The 19,926-nt window shown below is 42.9% G+C and overlaps 1 protein-coding gene across 7 annotated transcripts in view; it reads right to left on the bottom strand.

The window, feature by feature from the left end:
- The window catches only part of SPATS2L (spermatogenesis associated serine rich 2 like), a 202,276-nt gene that overhangs the window by 148,999 nt on the left and 33,351 nt on the right, over positions 1–19,926 (bottom strand). For 3 of the 7 annotated variants that reach the window (XM_019523186.1, XM_019523179.1, XM_019523184.1), the window contains exon 2: positions 4,392–4,463. The exons of 2 other annotated variants lie outside the window; for them this stretch is intronic. The gene's annotated coding sequence lies outside the window, so the exon portion shown is untranslated. Of the gene's footprint in view, positions 1–4,391; positions 4,467–19,926 lie in introns of all 7 variants that reach the window. 2 more of the 7 variants (XM_019523180.1, XM_019523181.1) reach the window with 1 other exon arrangement.

The raw sequence follows: 19,926 nt of genomic DNA, 5'->3' as shown, positions 1-19,926 counted from the left end.
ACTCAATCTAGTGAGGAACAGAGCCACTTAAGGAGTTTTGGTAAGCTGTTGCACAGGAGAGGGCGGGGGAAGGACACTGGCTCAACCTGCAACAGATCACCAAAACTTTCTATGTGGCCCACAGGCCCAAATAAATGCCCACCCTTGTCATAGACCTTGCAGCAGAAGCTGTGCTTATGTAGATGTAAGCTGTGATAGCTTAGATCCAAAGGTGGGGGGATATGTAGCTGCACCACCTGCCCAGATAGGTCATGGCTTAATAGCATTAGCACTGTACAAGGAGCCTAAAGAACCTATAATTGTAGCTACAGAAAAAAGCACACTGCTGCTGCTTTAAAAGGTACTGACTACAATCCCTGGGAGGTGGCACACTGCTTCCATGGAGCAACTGGCAAGGTGATAAGGAGGTAGATCTCAGTGTAGGGTATGGGCTAGTGTCATTGTTTTGCCTTTTAATGCATACAATTTTGAAACTGACATTCAGCTTTCAGAGGCAGACATGGGAGTTCAATGAAGGCAAACACCACTAGTGGAATTTTCACTATCAAAAGGACAGCTGTACTTTAATAACATTTGAATTTGGAAAACGTCAGAGAAAAGCACAGAGACTAGTGTGATGAGGCAGTAAAATGAAATATAAACATCCTAAATTAGGAAAGGTAGTGGAGGAAAAGAGGTAATGAGAGAATTTTTATTGTTGTGAACAGTAACCTCATTGGGCTACTTATATACTGTACTACTTTTGCATATCCAGGCTCAAACTTTAAAGAATTCAGTTTTGCACACTCCCTATCTGCATGTGTTAATTTGCACACCACTGTCAGGCCAGCAGTGACTCACGATGCTTATATGCACCAACAGCCTGAACACTAACAGCATCTCCACACTGGGAAAAAGTTAGAAACCCTATTAAGTGTTAAGGTTTAAAATAAAACATTCATTCAGAAATGCCCTAGTGACTTAAACAGCCCAAGTGCCATTGACTTTCAATAAGGCCTGGAGGCCCAGGTCACTTCTGAAACAGAATTTAGCCATGCCAGTCCTGTAGGTCTTAAAAGAGCAATACCAAAATACCTTTAAAAATTGTAATGGGCACTAAGGGTTAGATCCACAAAGGTATTTATGCATCTTTCTCCCATCGTTTTTCCAATAGGGGTTAGGTACCTATTAAATAACTTTGTTGTTCTAAGCCTAAAGCCCTAATTTTTAAAGGTCTTTAGGCACATACATGCTTGCGAAAATCCCACAAAGTATCTAGCTACACTATTAGGCTTCTAAATACCTTTAAGTTGGGGGCTTATGACCCATGGATGACTCAGTCATTTCTGACTGTGGGATTCAGATGCATTTGTTTTTGAAATGGGGTGCCACCCAATTCTCAAATCTAAAAGTGTTAAGAACTACTGCTCTAAGGGCCTGTCTACACCATGGCAGCAGTGGACTCAGGGAGCACAGAAGTAAGTATGTCCTGCCCACCTGAGTATACTGACATCCTTGAGAGCTGGAAGCTCAGCTTCATCCTTCTTGGACCAGCCGTTGCAAGGGTATGGATGAGCCCTAAATTTAGTTATCTATATGTAAGCTGTACAGTAATTAGCGAGGACAAATATAAGGTGTGAAGTAAACTCTAGTTTCTCCTCCTGCTTTTCCAGCTAGGCTAATGGGCTGTATCTTCTGGAATAGCTGAAAGCTACAAGAAAGGTTATCAGTTTCTTTTCAGGTGCTCTTTCTGTGAGCAATTTGCTCTCTCATAACCTGACTAACCTGGCCAAAATCAGTGTGCAGACAACCCAATGCCCAACTTTTGAGGGCTTCTCTTCACTGCCTTGTGAGCTTGAGCAATAACTTGAGCAATAACTCTAACCCAGCTGTGCAGAGGCAAATAGCTCTAGCTTGAATTCAAAGTGGTACAGTAAAAGCTCTGTTATCCGGCATCCCCTGGGAATGGGGGATGCTGGTTAATCAAATATTCTGGTTAAACAAATGTGCACCGTCTGGTGCACTTCCCCGGCATCAGTGTGCCGGGGGACAGGTAGGGGGGCCCCACCCAAGCTGTGGGCCGAAAAAGTGGTGAAGAAAAACTCAGCTTGCAGCGGTGAAATGGGAAGTCCCCCAGAAGTGGTACTTCTGGTTTCGCTTTTGCTGCATCGCTCGGATGCCAGTTAAGTTTTCCAGCTAATAAAATGCCGGTTAACACAGCTTTTACTGTATTTTGATCTCAAAGTAGCTGACCTGTGAGGACAGAACTAAAGGTCAAATTTTGCTAGTAACCTGGGAGAGGTTGAGTTGCTTGAGGCCTGGGAGTTGTTACAGCAACTCACCAGATGTTAATCCAGTCACCTGATGGGGCTTGAGTACTGTTTTGTAATGTGGTCACTTATTCCAGCTAAGCTAGTGCACTAACTCCAGGTAACTGCTGTTGTGAAGACAGGCCCTGAGAGCCCAAGGCTCCTGCCAATCCACATATAACTGTGCAGAAAGTCATCTTTGCTTATAACTAAACATACACAACCATAATTTGATTGTATATTCATTCACAGATTAATAAAAACTAACTTCTTTAGTGTGCTGGCAAGAAACCACTGTACTTAAAAAGAAGGTGGCAATCACGGTCTACAGTTTGAGTTTTTGCTGCCTATACTGTGATTTCCTTTGGTTTTACTATAGTATAATGATCTGTTAATAGTTTGAATTACTCACACACTTGTCAAGGCTTTCTTAACAAGCCCCACTTACAGTCAGTAGGAAATTCTGGAATATCTTAAAGGAGACACATCCTTCAAAGCTAGCTGAGTTGCTTTGTCTTCATGGATTCATTATTTCTTTAATACTGAACAATACTCAGCCTCTACTATAGACTCAAAATATATGAATGCTTCTGTATATGATTTGCATGATTTCCTGAGTGTTTTTATTACACTGACATACAAAACCAAGTGCATGAATAGAACACTCGAGTCTAATGCTTCACTGAAGAAATGCAAGCTATTAAGCCTACGATAATGTTATAAAGTTCCTTTGGGCTCAAATTGTGCCTAAAAGGCAGAGGTTTTAGTATTCAGTAATGAGACTGATATCCTCACAAGGCCCTCAAGGAGCACATGCCCATTTCTGTATCCTCAGACAGTGAAGCATATTTCATCCAAGAGTACGGGGAGGTGTATGAGAGAGCACAAGTACTATTGCCCTACATTCACTCTGCCACTTTGGTACTATCAGGGACTTCAATTTTTCCTAGCTACCACTGTAGGAACATTTTGCTCACCCCAACTCTAATGTATGAGAGAGATTCCCTTTCAGTCCAACACTGTTTATGCCAAAGAAGAGAAGAATTTCTCAGGACAATGCAACTAAAATTGAATGGGCAGAGTTTTATGACTTAGAAAAATGATTAGGTTTTTTCAAGAATGGTTTGGCATAGGAAATTATAAATAGCTTTTATTGCTGTTCTCAAAGAGTTCTCACACATAGGCCACTTACATGAAGTCATTCATATTAGAATTTTAGCTCTTTACAGATATAGGCTATTTTTTAAAATAAAGACATTATTTGAGGGAAACTGTATATCTTAGTGGACACTTAAGGCACTAATGTAACTTAAAATGGTGAAAGTGAGTAAATTAAAAAGATATATATCATATGCAAATTTTGCAAAAGTTAAGTTTTATGGGATATTGTAAAAGTTCTCTCCCCACACAAGACTACATATGTCAAATTTGACCAAATGAGGTGTAATCCTTTGAAAAATAAATGGATTTATATGGGACTTTTCTCCATAATTTGGTTACCTTCCTGACCATTTTGTTCTAGCTACGTGTTTCATGGCATATCATCAAAAAAAAAACTATACAGGAAATAATGACTAGAGGGAAGAAAAAGGAAGTCAAGAATAAAGATACAACACCTAATAGGAAGCGTATTTCATTTTTGTTATCAAAGAAAATATTGTAGCTTAAGTTTGAAAATGCTTTAGGTAATTTCCTATAATAATAAAAGGTACATTTTAGAAACGACTCCACATTTTCAAGCAGAAACAGACTGTGAAGTACATGTCCTGTTACTCTGGAGGAAAGAAAGTGTTGCCCTTTATAGCTGCCAATATAAATCCCACATGTGATGTCATTCACTCGAGGCAGGTTTATAGCTGATCCTTGGAAGATGCAGGCCCTACATTCAAATTGCTCCAGTGACCTTTCAGTGGCAACAACTGCCATGGAAATTCTCCCATGTTATTTTATCTACCTTTCCTGGCTACCTATATGAAGAGATGACAGAGAGCCCACAGACAAGACAATGTATTCATGCAGCCAACAAAGTTGGTTTATCAAGCCAACAAACTTTTATAGCTGATTATCCAAAATTGGAGGATAGATGAGGATGAGGCACCATACCTGTCCAGAGTCCAGCCTCTTGGGATCCTTACTGCAGGTGCTGACACAGGATGCTTTAGTCTTTATTCACTGCTGCTACCAACAAAAAGAAAAGGGGTAGGATATAAATACAGGCACTCCACCTATTTTGGAAGACTCCTTTAACTCCTGACTGCCATTTTGCCTATATGGAGATGGAAGGCTGATGTGCACTGGGTAAACAAACAACTTCTAGGATAGCTATATTAAAGGGAAAGACCACTATGGAGGGTCTTGGCTGGTGAAAGATAAGGAAGAGCTCAGCTACACTGTCCAGGAAGATACTAGGATACACTGATAGAAGAGGCATCGGTGTGTCACCCTCTCAGAAGGGGAAGAACTCATGAAAGAGGTCAAACAGCCAAGTACTGGGTCTGGAGAGCCTAAGTGAGTGTGAATCCTAAGACCAGGATTATCTGTGAGACTCAGGAGGAGGAGAGTGACAAACATGAAGGGGACTACATCACCCATAAGTGCACAGTGACTGGAATTCCCAGGGCATATATGACCAGAGCGAAGTATTGGGGAAGGGTCCCTTAAGGCCATGGAAGGGAAGGATGACCTTCCATGGCCTCAAGGGCCATGGAAGGTCATGAGACCAGGAATTCTTAAGTCCTTTTCCCCAGGAGCTGATCTGAAAATAGGAACGTTCCTGATCCAGAGAGTAATCAGAGGTGGAGTCACAACTGGAACCTAAGCTTGCTGATGAAGCCATTGGGGCTAGATTAGCCTGTCAAATGTGGGGATCCCAGAAATGGCCTTCTGGTCAGATGGCTCAGTGAAAGGTCCTCCGCAGATTCAGGCAGATCCAGATGGATCTGTTCTGGGTAAGTTGCAGTGAGCAGCAAAAATAAACTGGGTAAAAGTGTAAGGAAATGTAAATTAAATACAGATAATTTGATGAGAGATCAGGTGCAGGGGGGATGGGGAACTGTGGCAAGTACTAGATAGCCATCACTTACTCTCAACCAGGTAGGTGAAAATGAACAGAGGAGCAGCCAGTACACTCTCCCTTCATCTCTTGGTTGCAGGCCACAAAGAGAAGCAAGACCAAAGAACATGCTATGTTTACTCCTGTAGCAAAAAGTCTTCTCTCCTGTACAAGGCTCTGGACATGAGACACACCCACTAATGAAGAACGTGGATGTGGACAGTTATTCAAGAACAGAAGGTCCAAGTCACATTGTTACACACTCAATATCTGATAGTAAATCATGCTCATAACTCCATTGTAAAATACTGGACCTATTGAAAGTTTCAAGATATTTAAAAGAATGAGTTGTGGGGTTTCTGCCATAACACAAGACCTCAGAAACTGATATTATGTAAACCGTAACAGTTTCATAGTTTGTAGGATCTGAAGAGACCTGAGCAGATCATCAATAATTTCTATCTACTACAGGCATTCCTACAGTACTGTACTTCTGACTGATAGGAATGGACTTTTTCATGACTGTGAATGTGTTTTACTTTGAATATTTAAGACAACTATGGTCTATGGTTAATTTAGCTTCTTCCTTCAGATGCCACCGTAAAAAGATTTTTTGGCATCCATGACAGGTGCTTCATTAAAGAGCCTAATGGGACAGAATGATCCACCATATCTCCCAGAAGCACTCCTCTTCCTGCTCACCAAGAAATTAATTCATGCATGGAAATTCTACAACAGCATTCTCTGTGGAACTTTACCTAAAATACAGCTGTTTATAAGAAGTCAAGAGACTCACTATCAGATCCCTTGGGGAAGCAGGCATGTTATTTCTTGTAGCAAGACAAAAAAGTTGTCTTTCATTTTACAGCTATTCTTCCATGCATGAAAAGAGAGTAAAATAGCATGTAGGCATCTGCAGACTGTTCATCGCTATGGTGCCTGGCTACCAGACAGTCAAGATCTGCTACCTGAAGCCTGTGGCAGAAGGCCACCTCTGTCTCTCCCCAAAAACTCTGCTCTGTTACTATTTGGTTAATATGGGTCCTGCAGAGGGCAGACATCCCATCTCTTTAGGTAACCTGAGTTGGATACATTCCTGAGGGAGGGGGAAAACCTGCTCCCTTTGCCTACATGACTGGCATCGCATACTTGGGTGAGGGGCTTACACTCCCTACTGTTCTAAGCAATGCCAACCTGACTGGGAGGGGGCTAGAAACCCTGCCAGTCCGCCCAGCAACCAGTGATACATTTCAAATTGGTTGGCTGGCAGCCAACAGATGCTGGTCTCCGTTGGACCCAGTAAACGAGGTCATAAGGGCTATATAAGTTAAGGACTGCTCAGGAGGAGGAGCAGCAGCTATGATGAAAACTCTGAGAGAGAAGAGCTGGACCTTCTGAAACTTGCTCTCTCTCTCTCTTGAAACTCATGATCAATGAACTGCCAGCCTCCAGAGGGAATCTCCACCTGCCTCTGGATGATGATACTCGTGAGTAAGCTACCTGAGATCTACAAAGGCTACCCAGCCACCCTCTTTGCTCTATGGGATTTCTCTGATATTGCTCAACCCTGTACCCTATTCCAAACTTACTCCTTGTAACCAATAAAGTTCTCCTTTGTACCTAGCGTGGGAGACTTACTGAGAGTGGGTCTAGATTATGCCTTGAGGTCCCCTTGGCTTGGCTGACTGAGGTAGACCGCTATTTGTGCTTCAGTCTAAGGGAAGCACCCTAAGTTCTTGAAGTGGGTCAGGTACCCTCAAGGGCTACTAGGTCTGTGTTTCCCAGAGGGGACAGAACCACGATCACTCCAAATCATGGGTGGTGGTGGCACTACCCCTAGGCTAGCAGGTGTGCTCCAGAAAGGGGGTCAGGTAGACGTGAGGCGCCCCCAGGGAGGCACTCAGAGCCTGGAAGGTGGTTGAGTGCAGTGAGGTGGGTGACTCAGTGCAGAAGCACCCCCTACTGGCCCACCACAAAGCCAAGAAAAGTTTTCCAGAGAACAATGGGTGCATACATCTGAATGATATCCTATTGCACTATGATTATTTGTGAAACTATAATTTATTAATACTCAGAAAACAAATTGAGATCCTGAGGCAGATCCTTGCTACTAGCGGAAGTATGCTGCCACACACCCACAAGTGGAGCAAGTAGGTTTGCCATTCTACCTCTAAAGAGCACACATGCATGTTGTACAGCAGGGGTATCAAACACATTCAGCTCCATAGCTTGTCTGCAGGTTGGATCAGCTCCACAGAAAGGCCCCATACATCAGACCCAGTGCCAGGACCAGTCTGGCATAAGTGCTCTATGCAGTGCATGCCCCAGACCAGTCTAACATCCTGTATGCAGCACACGTACCAGCTCCAGCAGCATATACTGGCCCTGGCCTCCCATGCTGCATGTAGTTTATGGGGCCAGTCTGGGGCACATTGCATATGGTGCACAGGCCAGATTCAAGCCTGGCTCCAGAACCAGCATTCAGGGCTGAGCTGATCCTGTGTGCCACAAGCAGCATGTTCACCAGTCCAGCCCCGTGCACTGTGTGCAACACGTGGAGATGGTCTGAGACCTACTGGCAGCATGGCAGGCTGGATCTTTGACACAACTGTTGTATATCATTCAGACTTATCCTTTCCTGCAATTGTACTGCCAAGTAAAATAACAAAACAAATCTCAGTTTAAGCTTCTCCCTGCAGAAACTGGGGCTGCTGTTAAAGCATTCTCAGACCTTTTATGTTCTGGCTAATGAGTCCCACCTGCCCAGCTAACAAATATTAGCTACTTTGTATCTTTATGCAAAATTCTAGCATCTGAATTTAAGATTCAGCAGAGAAATATCTTATTCTCTACAGGGTCCTAGAAACTGCCACTTTCCTATGTACAATATCTTGAAAAAATACAATATAAAATAAAGCTCCTGTAACTACCCAAATGCAATTCTTGAAAAAGAAAAAGATTGTTAAAGTGGCTATACAGGATTTATGATTTTGTTTTGTTTGGATCTGTAGAGTAACCCAGCCCATAAATAGAAACCAGTTTTACATTTGCTTTGGTTTATTTGAGAGTTGTGGGAATGACTGTAACCAAGCAACATCACAGAGTCTTGAGAGACCTACTTAAGAAAAATCACTGGCATCCAAATTAGCCATCAAATGCTCAGTGCTGAGATACTACAAATCTTATAGACTTCCATCAGAACTAGGGATGCTTAGAAGAGCGACCAAGTAAAAGATGTCTCAGTTAGTGGCTGGGTTCAAAGTTCAGATTTATTTTTCTGGACTTCCAATGTTTCAATATAGGAACTGCCCTTTCTGAGCTGAATTCTGTTGTTCCTCCCAGTCATTTACATGTTTCACTTGCCATTTTTCTACAACAAGATGCCAATTTGCCATGGGGCCTCTAGTCATTCCCTCTCCCCGCAAATAATTTTTGCACTGTTCAAACCTAGTGCACTGCCAGCAGATGCAGACAGAGTTTGACAGGGTTTTCCCCCTAGCTGCAGATGTGATTCACATTTCAGAGAATTGTCCCCTAACTAGATTGGATGGGAATCCCAGCCTGGTGAATTCTGTTACCTAGAATGCCATGGCTTGGCTTGCTATGAATAACAGTAATAATATTAGGACTGGGGGAAATTGTTGGAATAAATTGTCTCTCAGAACCGGGCAGACCCAACAAGCTAAAAAAATCTCTACAGTATAACTGGAAAATTCCAGGAGATTGCATGTATAAATGTGACCAAATATGTTAGTTGACACAGAACACAATCTCCTAATTACTTTTAAGAGAGGATCATCAAAAACCTTAAACTGTGTTCCAAAACATACCCATAGTGTTACTTTATGGGTAGAAACAATTATCCCAACCATCTCTAGCGAGCCAGGAAAAGTAAATGTATTGCATCTAGTATGATAAATGACAATATCTGATTCTTAGTTAAAAATCTGATCACACCTTTTTTTCAGCTGTCACGTCCTCACTTAATCTGTCCCTGGTCTCGCAGAAGAAGAACAGAAGTTTCTAAAGTGTGTTCTATTTTGTATCTTTCCCACGTTAAGCGGAATCAGTTGAGCCCTCACTTTAGTGTCTGGAACTGCCAGCACTAGCTTTTTCAAACACACAAACAACAAGACATATTTCACTGGTTATTATGCAATTTTAATGTCTTACTGTACCTTGAAAAAGTACAGAAAAATTCAGCAGATCTTTTGAAGTCAGGATATGAATTTATAAACTGCAATTTTTACTTTTTTAAAAGATAAAATGAATTGCTAATCAAATCAAATGACAATCAGAAAAAGTATGCTTGAATATGTAAACTGTTTTAGCTAAGCATGAGCTGGAATTGAACAGAAAAAGCAAAGTATATAGTGCACATACGACATCTAATGTGTGCTGGATAGGATAACTGGTTAATACTTTAGATGTTGAGTTTATGGTGCAACTCTGTGGAATGCATTATACAGCAGCAAAGGCCCCTGCTACATGTTACATATATTATGTAATGAATTGGCTAACTGCACAATAAATTTAAACTGGCCACACATGCAAAGTAAGACTGCCACAAGTGCAAAGTAATCATCACACAATTAACTGGTTAATCATTAAATAAATTTAGACTAAAGTACAAAGTAATTATCACACAATAAAAAAACTACATCCAGCTGTAAAGAGAGCCAACCAGCTATAAAGTTAGTGCTTGAAAATGTGTAACAACTCTATACCTGGTTTCTATCCAACTTTAATTTGAACATATACCAAGGCCATTAACTGTCATTGGCTAAAGCATTATAAGACTGATAGCAAAAAATATTATAATAGATGTATTGTATATCCATGTGTAAATTGTAAAAATGCATACAGGATACAGAAAGAGTTGCACACAGAGTGGGTACGGGAAGGCTCAAGGGACTAGTAATCAGATTTGCAGATTTTCCTTTCTGGTCTCCATTGTAAATTCAAGCCAACTTAGTAGAGATGGAAAGTTACAGGACGGCGTTGTCTCTAAGCAGTCCCATTAAAAACACTGGCACAGTTGATATTGCTTTTACAGTGCAACTATAAAATCCAAAGACTGAATAAAACAGGTTACCACTACTGCCTTGCTTCTAACAGTAGTCCCTTTGGGTCACAATGAAATAGAGAAAGTGAGTAGTTAAGGGGATTTGCACTGATGCTTCCTTTGCTGTTAAGACTCTAGGAATGCCAAGTCTTCCTTCAGCACTTAATTCTCCTACAGTATATAAAATTACATAATTGCTTTCATAATTACATAATCAGGTAAAAAGCCTATTGGACAGAACAATCTTTCCAGGGGCTGCTGAGTGTGTATGGAGGGATGAACACTCTGCACCACCTATAAGGATGAAAAGGATTGTGTACAACAGTGCACCAGCCTAGCCTAGTGAACCAGTATGATAGAGTATAAGGCCATGACTCCACTTCTTATACACTTTTCCTGGGCAATTTGCTCTCTGGAGAGAGGAAGGATTGAGGACTCATAAAGAGTGTTAATGTGATCACTTCCCATTTATGCATGGAAGAGCAGATCACAGCCAGATTCCCTTTATTTGTCTCCATTCAATATGCTTCTATGTTCTTGGTTTTATAGCAAAAAGCTCTTTGGGTCATGTATGTTCTTCTGATGTAAAGCCCTGTGCACACTGAAATTTATTAAATATGCCACTGACGGGAGGGAGCGGGAATGACTTATTGCATGTGAATTGTGAGAACAGGATTGTAATGAACTTGTGCTACGTTCATATATATTTGTACACAGAAGTGAATCCTGAAATCAATTTACAAATGTAAATATAACAGTAGGCTTTTCTGAAGTTCCTAATAAGGAGACGAAACAATATTACGAGTGGGACCATGGTCAGAATCAATCATGTGTGTAAAGAAAATGCACTCTCATGTGGTCAGTATTTCACATCATAAAAGAACCCCCATATACAGCTTGTTTCTAAGACAAAAAACTGCATGAAAGAACAATTTGCAAGTCAAAGCAATAATTTCACAGGAATGATACACAAATGTAAAAAAAATGAAAAAGTTTGGAGGACACTTTAGAATTTACTATTTCTTTGATGCTCTTCAAAACTGCTTGTCTAGTGTTAAGTAAAATTGCTACTCTCACTTTCACCTAAGACACAGGCTAGATAAAATTAGAATTAGAAGTGAAACACCATGAAAAAAATAAATCATTTTTAAGGCAGAGATTTTGAATTACACTGACCTAGATTCCACTCTTATCTACTCTGGGATAAATCTGGAGTGACATTAATTAAATCAAATTTATACCAGGTCTAAAGGAAATCAGAATTTGGATCAAAGCCTGCAGACTCAGAACCATTCCTACTGGTTATTTATATAGGATTTAAGCATTAATATACTACTCTAGGAACAAAGATACATGTTATATGGGGGCTCAGAAACTGACATGGCTTGACACCTCTGCTCTGGGTGCCTTTGATGCACCAGAAGTTAAATTTCATCCAGTACTGTCAATGCACCTATGTGATGCATACCACACTTTTTATGGTAAACTAAAAAGTAAACAAGCTACATTTAACAATAACAAGCTGAATGGAAAACACTAAGTGTGTAATTGGGCTGACTGACTAAATCAAACACAATCTTAATTTGGGGAATTTCCTGACTTGTACACATTTAATTTTGCAAGCTCAATATTGCATTAATGTTATTTATTTTTTATTTAATTTCCTAGAATTTTTTTTATTTGTTTAAACAAAAAGTGGAAGAAGTATTAAAACAACAAAAATGGGCTGCAGTTCACCTGCACTGTTTCTAGTATCTCCAGTTGTCACTGAGGGGTCAATGTGGTATTCTTACCCACATGTGACTTAACCACACTGTAGCTCAGATTCTACACTGATTTGAACTATGCACTTTTCACTCAACACAATAAAGCTGCCTGTATACCAGGCATGGGCAAAATACAGCCCATGGGCTGGATTCAGACCGCCAAAAGATTTTATCCGGCACATGGCAGGTCCCTCGGCCCTGTCCAGCCCAAGCATTTAGGGCAGCCTGGACTATGGTGCATATAGCCAATCCCACCACCCCTGGGTGTGCAGTGGGGCTGGGGTGACACGGAGGCTGGACTCACTTCCTGGCAACTCTCGCAGCAGCAGCAGCAGCTTCTTCCAGCTGCTGCTGAGAGTTTCTGCCATCACCTGCCTGGGCACCCCTGCCCTTCCATCCCATACCCCTTCCAGAGGCAATCTGCTCCCCGCATGCCCCTGCCTGTGGAACCAGTGCCTGATCCTAGCCCCAGTCTGGCCCTGCCTGCCCATCCTACTCCCAGATGCTGCTCCCCGCCCACACAGGTCTTGAATCGGTCTCATGGAGATCCCAAGGATCACCAGGCCGTGACAGCGCAGGGCTGAGCCTCATGGCTGAGCAACGTAGGGAGTTTTGGTGAGCTGCTTTGTGTAGGTGTGTGGGGGGGGAGGGGCAGGGTTCTGGCCCAGCCTGTGACAGCTCACCAAACACCCTAAGTGGCCCTCCAGACCAAATAATTGCCTACCCTACCCTGCTGTATACCCTCCTTATACTCACCACACCTAAAACATATCACCAAACATACCTCAACATCACAGCCAGCTTCTGCTCAATAGTAAAGCTTCAAACAAACAGCCTAAAATACAGGTTAGACAGCAAACTGATCTTGAGGAAAATCATTTTAGGATGCCATACAAAATGGATGAACTTGATGCTGAAATAAGTCACCTGAAGAATGACAAAGCAGCTGGATTTGACAATGTATGCAAGGAGCAGATCAAGTATTTTGGTCCCACAACCAAGTTATGGATATTACAGCTTTTCAGCAATAGCTCATCAACCCTTAGAATACCTAAACTATAGGCACTCGTACATGTGACACCACTACCATGTACATATGATGAAAATGTCACTTTGTGTGGCTTAATGGTACATGCAACAGTTTTGGGGGTTTTTAGTTTGCAATGATGCAAACATTTAATTGCATCCTTATGTAGTTTAGTTTGCAACGATGCATTGCAGTTATTAGTCAGCTTGACCCCCAGCTGCAGGAGAGGCAGGCAGGGTCCTCAGAAAAAAAGGATCGGGCCCCTTGCTTCTTTTGCCTTCAGGCACCTGCTGAAGGCCGAAGCAGCAAGGGGCGCCAATCATTTTTTTTTCCAGTAGAGCCTGCCCACCTCTCCTGTGGCTGGGGGGCAAGCTGCCAGTGGGTCAAGTGGTCTCTGAGCTGCAGGGGGCCCTAATCCTTCCATCCACAGCAGCAGTGCCCCCCCGGGGCTGCCCAGGTGGGCTGCTAGCAGGCCAGGTGCTGCTCCATCTCAGAGTCTGGGAAAAGTTGGATCGGGCCAGGTGCTGCCTCCAAGCTTGGGCAGCACCAGGCCCACTAGCAACTCACCCAGGTGGCCCCAAGGGTCGCCGCAGCAGGCTCCAACAAAAAAAAAGAAAAAAAGAGAGGATCAGGCCCTCACCATAAAAGTGACAGAAAAATAAAACCCCTAAATTGAAATGGTGGGTTTCAATTAAAAACCCACTGTTTCAGTTTAGGAAGCATAGAATAGAACCCTAAGGACTAAACCCTCACCACATGTACAAGCACCCTATAGTCCAAACCTGTGTAATAGCTCTGTTAAAGCCAGGGAAGAATGCCTCTAGCCCAGAGAACTTTAGGCCAGTGTCACTTCTGTGTCATCTTTATAAGCTTTACAAACACCTTATTCTCATATCAAAGAGCATCTAATACCAGAAACAAGACAGATTTAGACCTGCAAGTCCTAAACTGGCCAAATACTAAACATCACCCAGCATATAGAAGATGGATTCAAGAAAGGGATGATAACATGTGCTTTGTTTGTAGACCTATCAGTAGCATATGACAGTCAACCACCAAAACCTGCTTACCAAAGTCTCAAATATGACACACAACTACCACCTACTTTAGCTTATGCAATCTCTTTTGGAGAATAGATGTTTTTATGTAAAACTGCAAGAAACAGAACCACTGGGGATGGCAACAAAAGAAGGACTTTGTCTCTGTCAAGAACAGACTGACATGCACTGAGCAATCTCTCAGATTACTACAATAAGACCCAGCTTCGCACCAACCCAGCCAGGATGCAGAACCATAGAGAAGCCAAGCAGAAATTAAGCACCAACTAGGATGGAATCCCACCTGAACCCTGTTTACTTGGGGGTTACACTGGACAGAACACTTACCTTCAGAGCACATGTAGAGAAGACAAAAGAGAAAGTCAGCACCCACAACAACATAGTTAAAAAACTGGTCACCTCAAAGTGGGGAGCAAACCCAGTGACATTATGAACCACTACTATTGCCTTGTATTACTCCACTGCAGACTATGCATGTTCAGTATAGGAACAATCAGTTCATGCCAAGAAACTAGACCCAGTTCTAAACAACACCTGTCGTGAAATAACAGGATGTCTAAAGCCAATAGCATAGGATAGCCTGTGCCTACTGGCTGGCATTGCACCACCTGATATCAGAAGAAAGGTAGAGAGCCAAAAAGAAAGATCATGGTAGATGGAATACCCCAGGCATCCACTCTATGGTCACACAGAACTAACTAAATGTCTTAAGGTGCAAAAGAGTTTTGTGACCAGTATTGTGCCACTGGACACAAGCACTGACAGGGTGAGACTAAGGTTATGGAAAGAAAGATTATGAAAATCAAGTGCTCTGAAATGGACCTGGAACCCCAGAAGAACCTTCCCAGCGGGGCTGATGGCCAACAAGGTGATGCCTGAATCGCCTGCGCACGCCAACTGGAAGATCAAAAACAAGCATGATCATAGATTTCATAGACATTAGGGCTGGAAGGGACCTCGCAAGATCATCAGGTTCAGCCCTCTGCCCACAGGAAAGGAAGTCAGCTGGGGTCAGATGACCCCAGCAAGATCAGCATCCAGCCATTTACTGAAGGTATCCAAAGTAGGTGCTTGCACCACTTCTGCAGAGAGTCTGTTCCAGACTCTGGAGACTCGGACAGTAAAGCAGTTTTTCCTTACATCCAGTCTAAAATAGTCTTCCAGCAATTTGTGACCATTAGAACTTGTCTTCCTCTGGGGTGCCCCGGTGAACAGATGTTCTCCCAGTTTCTGATGCACACCTCTTATATACTTATAGGCTGCCACCAAGTTCCCCCAACCCTTCTCTTCTCCAGGCTGAAGAGTCCCATGCCTTTCAGCCTCTCCTCATAAGGGCTGCTGTCATGCATGTGGCGCTCCTCTGGACTCTCTCAAGCTTTTCCACATATTTTCTAAAGTCTGGAGCCCAGAATTGGATGCAATAGTCCAACTGCGGCCTCATGAAGGCCAAGTAAAGCAGAAGGATGACTTCTTGGGTCTTGCTTGAGATGCATCTGTAGATGCAAATCAGAGTTTTATTTGCTTTGTCAGCTGTGGCATTGCGTTGGTGGCTCATGTTCATCTTGTCATCAATCATGACCCTCAAGTCTCTTTTGCTCGGGATGCTACTGAGTGTAGCACAACCAAGCCTATAAATATGATGTGGGTTCTTTCTCCACAGGTGGAGCACACTGTATTTCTCTATGTTGAATGTCATCAGGTTTTAAACCGCCCACCTTGTGAGCCTGTCCTCTAGCATGACCACACTTCCCCATAATTTAGTGTCATCTGTGAACTTAGCCAGTCTGCTTCTGACACCCAAATCCAGATCATTTATGAATATATTAAAGAGTATTGGTCCAAGTACTGAGCCCTGGGGGATGCCACTGGTCACCATGTGCCATGTTGACTCAGTTCCATCAACTATCATTCTCTGTGTCCAACCATGGAGCCAGTTCCCCGGCTATCGGACCATAAGGTTGTTGAGGATACTGTTCCCCTATTTTACCATGAGGACATCATGGGAGACCAAGTCAAAGGCTTTTCTGAAATCCAAATATATGGCATCAACCTCATCTCCCTTGTCCAGGTGATGTGTCACCTGGTCATAGAAGGAAATGAGGTCGGTCAGGTAAGACCTACCTGCAACGAAGCCATGTTGGCTATCTTTCAGAATGTTGCCTTCTGTTAGCCTGTTGTTGATGGAGTCTTTGATAATTTTTTCTAAGATCTTTCTAGGAATTGAGGTCAAACTGATTGGCCTGTAGTTCCACGGATCTTCCTTCCTTCCTTTCACGAAGATAGGCACCACAGTGGCCCTCTTCCAATCTTCTGGGACCTCTCCTGAGTACCACAGATTCTCAAATATCCCTGCCATTGGTTGTGCTATGATGTCAGCCAACTCTTTTAGCACTCTTGGGTCAAATGGGGCTACACTAATGACATGAATACATGTGAGTGTGATAAAGTGCAGACTATGGAGTACCTGCTTGTTTGCCAACTATTTGCTGAGACCTGTATGAAAGAGGACCCTGCTGCAGGAATAGAAAGAACCATCGCTTGTATATAATTCTGGAAAAACATCTAGTTTATGACAAGAACATGAGAAGAGAAGAGGAAGAAGAACCAAACGTGTTAAGATCTTAGCTGTAGATTCTGTGTGTGTCAACTGGCTTGTCTTGACCAGCTGACACATTAAGACAACTTCTCATGCCTACAGTAGGATTTTAATGAACTAAGATGAATGTACCATTTTTTACTAGCTTTTTACTAATATGAGCAATAAGCTGGGTAGCTGCAGGGGTGGACCTCAGCTCAAAGTAAAAGAGCTCTTAGTGTTTGTTTGGAACTACATTCTAAACACTGGGAATTAAAAATGGAATTACCAAGTTACAGATAACAAAAAGATATGTTTGTCATTGCTTGCTTATGTTTTGCATAGAAATAAAATGCAGCATTTAGCAAAGGAAAAAATTAGTATAATAAGTAATATCCAAAAATATGGCCATCTGATTTAGTTTGAATGCTATCCTTTGTAGGTTTGATAATAATTATAAGACCTTACAGTTTTTACTACTCATTTTTTTTTCTTTTTTACTACAGTCATCAGCAATGTTTTATTTACGGCTTTGGTTTAGGAATCAATTTATCTTTTCATGTTATAGGTATAAACAATATACCCTAACATCCTGCAATAAAAAGCACTGCCAAAGTGCATGTTATCAGAAGTTCTCACTTGAAAAGATACATGGCATATGCAGACACCTTATGCTGGTTATGCACATAGCTGTAGTGATTATTTGTATACAATAATCCCAATAGGAATTTTGCCTAAATCTGTGCTCATAAGAACAATATTCTCACTGCACATTATGAAAACACCATCCTTAGGTGTCCAAACAAATATTCGCTCTTTGCTATTGTGACAGGGTGCCTGAAGAACCCTGCCGCAAGCAGGGCCAGAAAAAAGAAAAAGAGAAAAACTTACCTCACGGAGATGGGGGAGCCATGGCAAACCCTGCCACAGTCAGGATGAGCCAGCTGGGGCTGCGGCAGATCAAAGGCTGCCACGGCAGACCCAACCTCCAGAATCCAAACACCAGAAAAGGAGAGCAGCTCAGGAAAACAATTAAAATAAAAAGGAAAGTACCACACTGGTGAGCAAAGAGGGAACAGCTGGGTCAAGCCGGCAGCCAATAGAGAACTGCCCTGATGGACCCAGCTGGAGAGCAGGAGATTTAAAGCATGCTGAGGAAGCATCCTGAGAGGAGACAAAAGGAGAAAGGAATCCGAGAAGAGAAGGAGAGAAGGGAAGAAGCCCAGCAAAGAACGGAGAACAGATAGAGGGCCAGAGGGTAAGCACTGGCCCAGTGACTTACCCGACAAGATCCAACCTAGAATTGGAGATGACACGGAGGCTTGAGCAGTCGGTGAGTCCAATCCCAGGGGGTGAAGGGAACCACTCCAGGGGCCTCAAAGAAAAGAAAGGTGGGGGTGGCTTTACTCTCTCGGAAGAGAGAGGAGAAGAGAGGAAGGACCCCAGCCACGAGGGAGTGACAAAGAGAGAACCAGAGATAGAAATAGCTGTCCTGGGACCCGTGCAGGGAAGAATAGGACAAGCAGCCACTTAGGCAGAGATCTTAGTCAAGATCCTTTGGATTAAGGTAGTAAAGAATAGCCCAGAACATCAGGTGTGGTGAGAGCAGGGGATGGGGATGGTGGAGCCCTGTGAAGACCTGCAGAAACTCTGAGTCCATAACTGATCTCAGTTGCCTCCCAGCAGTGTCTAGACTTATCTCCCAGAAGATCGAAGGCGTGGCAGGCGATCTACAACTACAAGATACTACTGTTCCACCTGGGAGGTGATGCGACTCTAAGCGGCACAGGAAGCCCCTTACAGTCATCATTATTTATTGTATTCTTTTGTAATCAAAATTTATAATACTTGTATTTTCAAATAAAAGGCTTGTTCTTACATCCTTCACAAACAGCCTTTACTCATGTAAGTAATACTACTGATTTCAATGGGACTCTCTAAGTGAGAAAGCACTACCCCCATAAAAAAGGATTGCAGGTCTGGCCTCAGAAACTAATAGCTGTAGCATTTTTTAATATCAGTTTTCCTTTTTGGTGGATATTCACACAGAATAAATGCCCCTATGAAAAGGATAAGAGCCATTAGTTTTTTTCTGTCCTTGTTACAGCTCATTCATACTATTTTTCCTCTTTCAGAATATTCTGCATTTGCTGAAAACTCCTGTAAAAAATATTATTTATGAGTTAAAACATAATGGGTGTGTTTACATGTGCTCTGGGGTGGAGGGTGGGGAGAGAAGCCACTCTAATTAAAACACGCTCAGTCTCATGTATTCAGCATCCCATGCTTCAAAATGGTGGCAGGGGTGCTTTCAGTAAAACTCCTTTGATGAGCTTTAGTTAAAGCGCTCCCGCTGCCATTTTGAAATGTGGGGACTCTAAATACAAGTGACAACAAGGCTGCTGGAATGTTCCAATTAGAACACTCCAGCCAACTACACTGAAGTGAAGGAAAATACTGCGCATTTGCAGCAGAGGGAGATCCACGAGGCTCACTGGAGCTGACACCACCGGGAGACCAGTAGCTGCAGTGATTTAGAAGCAGTTGCTAGATCAGACTCAGCCCCACCCATGGTGGCACAAGTATTTTTGGCCCGCTGCCAGAGCCAGGGAGAGAAGCGGAGAGCCACCAGCCTGCGAGGGGAGAGCCAGGGATGCCGGCAGGCCAACAAACTGCACCAGACCAGATGGGACAATGACAGCAGGGACAGATCCAGAGAGCCTGAAGGGCTCTGCTAGCTTGAGTTGGAGAAGCCACAGCAGCAGCAAACAAGGGGAGTGTGTGCCAGGAAACATGCTAAGGGAGATGCCTTCAGGAGTACTGGCAGCGCTCCTTTAAGGTTTTATTTTTGCGTTCTTTCTTTCCTTTTATTTTATCCGATGGGTTGCAGGGCCCTAGTGCCTGGGTTGCAAAACCAGGAGAACAGGGGCAAGACCCTATTCCACGCTGGCCAAAGCTTGCCAGCGGGGGAGCTGACTGCAGGCTTGCACAGGAGCTGAGCTAATGTGGGCTGGTGGACAAACTTGCCACACCTGGGGAAAGTGGCAGGGGCCACTGAAGCTTTGAAGTCTGACGCAGAAGCATCTAAGGCTGTG

Source organism: Gavialis gangeticus, unplaced genomic scaffold (genome assembly GCF_001723915.1).
Source record: "Gavialis gangeticus isolate Ggan-Ray unplaced genomic scaffold, GavGan_comp1, whole genome shotgun sequence".
NCBI lineage: Eukaryota > Metazoa > Chordata > Crocodylia > Gavialidae > Gavialis > Gavialis gangeticus.
Note: the sequence above shows the minus strand (reverse complement) of the source record. Positions and strands in the feature narration are given on the sequence as shown.